The following is a 5,990-nucleotide window of genomic DNA, read 5'->3' on the forward strand; positions in this document are numbered from 1 at the left end:
GCTATTGGACATTGAAACTCATAACCAAGCCCTTCTTATGAAGTTTCTGCATAAATTTATCAACAAAGATGCCATACCCTGGGTTAACATCATCTGGGAAGCCTTTTACCAATAATATCTACCAGGGATTAGGAGGCACTACTAGGGAAAAGCCTAGCAGTAGCGCTGGCTTTTGGCCTATCAGTAGCGCGGGAAACCGTGCTACTGATAAGGCGCTACAGCTAAAGCTTAGCAGTTGCGCCTGCTGGCACGCGCTACTGCTAATGTACTTAGTAGTAGCGCTTTCCCAAACAAGCGCTACTGCTAATTACTAGTAGCGCTTTCGAGAACAATCGCTACTACTATTATTCCTAGTTCCATTGCTTTTTTCTTTTAGGTCGTATTCATGCACTTGTATACAATTTTTCATACAGTAGCAATTTAGAGATTGTTTTAACATCATAATGAGTTATTAAATCACTAGGTAAAAGAACTCTGGATTAGTTTCAAGTGCATGGATCCAAAGTAACCAATGGTCACTTTGGATCCATCCATTTGAAACTAATCCGTGGTTCTTTCATCCAATGACATAATAACTTATCATCATCATCATTATATCATTAACAACTTATCATCATAATATATCATTGTCATATAACTCCTCATAATCATCATTTTCGTCCATGATGAGACATCATATAACAACTTTGTCACTAGTTATAATAACAACTCCTCCTCATCATCATCATAGTACTCATAATCACTACTCCTACTCAGCATTACCATCAAGTCTAAGGCATTGTAGTCATATATAATCAAAACTAACTAATTGTTCTTAATACTTAGGACCTACTCCTCTCTCCTAGCTAAAATACCATAAAACAGATAAACTGGTCCTTCACCATAACTGAGAATGGACATAAACCTATCTCCAACTTGTGGCTTGGGCACATTCATTTTGTCTCCAATTATTTGCGTGTGCGCATTCATCACTTTGCTCCATTCTTTGATTTTGAGCCTTCCATCATTTGAAGAAATCGAGTAGGCAGTATGGTAAGCCTCCAAAGGAGTTGGTCGTAAGCTAACCATATGCATATCACCTTCGGTACATAGCATGTTAGGCACAACCTTCTTCGGGAGCCTCTGTTCAAAACTGAAATAGTAACATATATAGTTAGCAATGTAGTTTACTTAAGAATAAGTATGCAATGAAGTTACCATCATTAACAAAATCTTACCAAGTTTTTGAAAATGAAGTTACCATCAAGCAATTTATGGACTAGTGGCACGTATCTAGTATAATTTGGGCTGATAGAGTGACTGGTTTTGAAGGCCTCAACATCTTCTATGAATCAGACAAGATAACCTTTCTCCTCACAATTAAGCTTGGAGTCATAGCTGTAGTATGTGATGTCTACAATTATAAATAAATAAGTTTAGTATGGAGAAACATCAAATATTTTTAAATTAACAATATAAATTACTCAACTTAACAAATTAGTTTGACAAACTCACATATAGGTAAAACTGGAGGCATATCCACATCCACCCAGATGTTGATATTATCATCATCATCATAATCTTTGGGACGAATATCAAATCTTATTCGCATTCCCTCCTCAAATCCATATGCCTTGCAGAGAGCTACCCAATTAGAGCAACCGAAATGGGAGCGATCGACCGCATTATAGAACTTAACCAGAAACTCATAACCATGTTTAGTTCTTAAGTGAGCCCTCCTCGTCTCCACATTCTCAAAGCCATGTAAACCAAAACCAAGATTCTCCAATACATATGGTCTAGCATGGCATGGCATGTAGTAGTCGAATTGAAAAAAAATCCATAAATTACATGTCGAACAAAAGAAGCACAAGTGATGATATTTATTACGATGAAATGCTTGTCGTTGCGTACCGTACAAACATCGAAGGTCTCTTCCAGCTTCACGGTGAAAAACCTATCATTTTGCAGGTGAGGAAACCCGTCGCACACACCACGGTCATCGTAGCAGTACCCGCACTCCGGGATCCCATCGTCATCAGACATCTCCTGTGTTCAAAATTCAAAGATTATAACTCGACGGCAAATCCCAAAAAATCTGGCATGACCTTTGCTAAAAAAGACATATCGAGCGACTGAAATTTGCCGAAACGGAAATTAATCAGCACTCCGACAAAACATAGGACACTTACCGATGGTCATTGCATTTCAATGGTTCATTTATGAAAAAAAACATTTGAAAATATCTTATATATAATCCTAACACTAAATAAACTAGTTTTATTAACTACTTACTAAATAAACTAGTTTTATTAACTACTTACTAAATAAACTAGTTCTATTAAGCACTTACTATAAATAAACTAGTTCTATTAAGCACTTACTATAAATAAACTAGTTCTATTAAGCAGTTACCAAATAAACTAGTTCTATTAAGTACCTAATATAAATAAACTAGTTATATTAATCACTTACTAAATAAACTATTTTCTATTAAACACTTACTAAAAATTCTACTACCCTATTTCTACCGTAAATTTTGCTACTTCTATTTTATTCAAAACACCTACGATTTGCAAGAACAGAGACAAGGGAGGGAGGGAGGAGAGAGAAGGGGGAGCGGGCGGCCGAAGGAGGAGGGGGAGGGGCCGGTCGGAGGAGGAGGAGGGAGGGGCCGTGGGAGGAGGGCTGCCGGCGGAGGAGGGAGGAGGGGGCGGCCGTAGGCAGAGGGAGGAGGGCGCAGTGGGAGGAGGAGTGTTGAGGATATAACTACTGAGTGTAAACCGCCCAGGAGGGGCCGGTTCACGCTCAACTATATTGAAGCCCGTGAAGACAAAGAAGATGGCGCTTTACTGATAAAGCTTAGGGGCCCAGAGCCCGAAGGCGGATTAGGGCCCATAATGGTAAACCGCCATAGTTGTATAACTTGTATTGTAGGTTAGGGAAAAGGGAGAGACCGAGCCGGACACATGTATGAGCCGGCCTCGGGACTCTGTAAACCGGCCGGGCGTCAACCTGTGTATATAAAGGGACGACCCGGCGGCGGTTCAGGGACAGAAAAACAACAACTCGAGACTCAGGCAAAGCATATCCGCTCCCTGATCATCGAAACCCAATCAATTCCATCACAACTAGACGTAGGCTTTACCTTCATCGTAAGGGGCCGAACTAGTATAAAAATCTCGTGTCCCTTATCTGGTTTAACCCCTTCAAGCTAATCTCATTGCGATGGCTCCACGACTAAGTCCTTCCGTTAGGACATCTGACGTGATATTTCCACGACAGTTGGCGCCCACCGTGGGGCTATCGCATGATGGTTTCGAGTTCTTGAAGGGCAGCTTTGAAGGACTCAAGGGGTACGTGGTTGGCCGGATGACCAAGAGTCATCGCGGCAAGCTCTACATGGACGGTGCAGGATGGGGCCCCGAGGCTGGCTCAATCGAGTATGGGTACCGGGTCCCCTTTGGCGGAATTCACGTTTTCATCGGCAAGATTGGCGAACCAGGCACTGAGCCGGACATCTCCACCGACCTCATCGAAACGGCTCAGCGTGCGAGTCCTGCCCGGGTTCAGCGTGCCATGAAGCGTGCATTCGTAGGATTCATCCATGGTGCGGAGTATGAACCAGTGTCCGATGGTGAGACGGCCATGTACTAGGATGGCGAGTCGTCCACTAGTGAAACCGAGTCGCTGTACCAATTGCAAGACGGCCGGATTGGGGGCTATTCCGATGGCAATAGTGTTCCGGACCCCTTTGAATCGCTGAACCGGGTCGCAGTATTCATGGCCGGAACATAGCCCACCTTGCAATCTTCATCAACAGCAGCAATGATGTCTGGATTAGCAGCCGCGGTAGGAGGCCCAGCGCGCCGACCGGCTCAAGTTCTCTCTGGTTTGTTGGATGCATGGGCGACCTTGTTAACCACGGCAGTTACCCCGGAGACACGGGATCAGCATAATGCAGAGGTTACCAAGCTAAAGGACCAGATAACACAGGCTAAGGAGGACCTGGCAGCTGAAGAAGTTAGGATGGCTGAAGAACGGGCCGCTTTAGATGCCCAGTCACAGCAGATCTAGGCGCAGAATTACCGGCTTATGTTGGATCACAACGCGTCAAACGAAGTGCTGCGAAGGAAGTACCGGTCTTGTTTTCCACCGTTCTACGAAGGACTGAACCTCTTCAATACGCCGGGGGCTGGGCCAAGTAATCTGGCAGCAGTAAACCGGACCGAGGCACCTAGGGCAGCACCGAATCAACCACGGATAACGGACCCACCTCGACGAACGGATAACCCGCCACAATATGTATCAGCACCACCGGGTCATTTTTCTAGCCCTTTGGATAACATGATTGCTACGGCATCTCGCCTGGCAGCTATTCCGATGGAGGGCGATTCACTGGCGGCGGTTGAGACGCGGCGCGCCAAGGATCTTCTTCAAACCGTTGTTGTGCAACAGCAGGCTTATTCCTATAGCCGAGACATAATTCATCCGACCCCCCGTCCGAGAAATGGAGGTGTCCAGCAGTGCGCGGCGCCGTAATGCCCCTCAAGGGCCCAATCCGGCGCGCGGTGGGGCGAATGCTCAGGATGTGGTGGATAATGAACGAGCGCGAAGGGAGGCCACATTAGCAGCACGGCACGCGGGTCATCATCAACCCGCCCCGGTTCAGCCAGCGGCGTCAGTAGAGCAAGGGACTGGGCATGCCTTCAGCTCCTGGGGAGTGCCGTGTCTCATCCCGGCTCTCCATAATGTGTGATTACCCAAGGATTTCAAGGGTCCGCGTAAGGTGCCTAATTATACCGTCGATCAACCTCCTGAGGCGTGGGTTGAAAGTTATGAGATGGCAATGGATATGATGGATGTGGATGAAGCGACATGTGCAAAATACTTCACCATGATGTTGGAAGGGACAACCCGTACTTGGTTAAAGAGCCTGCCCGCCAACTCCATCGGATCATGGGACTAATTGAAGGCCCGGTTTATAGCAAACTTCAAGGACACATGCAAACAACCCATGTCCATTGTGATCTAGTTGCCTGTGTCCAAGGAGAGAACGAGTCAACAACCCATTGGGTGCGCCGGGTTTCGGAAGTCTTGCATTCGTCGGACCGCATTACGGCTGGCACGGCGATCCTAACATTGGAGCGTAATTGCCGGTTTAAGTCACTGAAGATGAAGTTGGGACGGCTCAAGCGCCACTTCAATGACATGGGAACACTCGTGGCAGCCTTGGTTAAATATGCCGATTCTGATAATACCAAGGATCCCGATTCTGATGAGGAGAAACCGGAGAAGGGAAAGAAGAACTACAGTGCAAAGGGACAGCAGCACAACCAAGGGAGCCATGGGAGCAATGGTAAGCGCAAAGCAGATAATTCAGATTTTGTGGCTAACACCAACGTGCAGGGCAATATGCAATGTCGTAAGGGTAAACTGCCCTAGCGCGGTGGAGGTATGAATCTGGAGCATCTGTTAAACCAACCCTGCCCAAAGCACGGGACCAAGGAGGTTCCAGCAACACATCTCTCGAAGGATTGTTTCATTATGAAGGAGTTCCAAAACTCCGATCTCTTCCGGTATGATCAGGGTCCGTCGGGCGGTTCAGGTCCAGGTTTTCATGGTGGCGGCGGTTCAAACTCTGGATTTCAGAATAATCAGGGCAACCAGAACAACCAAGGTGGTAACAAAAAACAGAATAATCAGGGGAATCAGCAGCAATCAGGTTTTCAGAGTCACCCAAAGCAGTTGAATGGTGGGCAGTATCATGTTTTCAGAAACTTCACAAGAGGGTAGTTAATGTTGTTGAACTGGTGGTACCCCGTTACTTACGTTGGTCCGAGCAGCCCATTGTGTGGAGTAGAGAGGATCATCTGCCCCGGGTTGACAATCCGGGTCATCTGGCTTTAGTGGTGGCACCTCAGGTGGGAGGTTATAAATTCACCAAGGTTCTTATGGATGGAGGAAGCAGTATCAACATCCTGTATTATGAAACCTTCCGCCGCATGGGG

Source organism: Triticum dicoccoides, chromosome 4B (assembly GCF_002162155.2).
Source record: "Triticum dicoccoides isolate Atlit2015 ecotype Zavitan chromosome 4B, WEW_v2.0, whole genome shotgun sequence".
Classification (NCBI taxonomy): Eukaryota; Viridiplantae; Streptophyta; class Magnoliopsida; order Poales; family Poaceae; genus Triticum; species Triticum dicoccoides.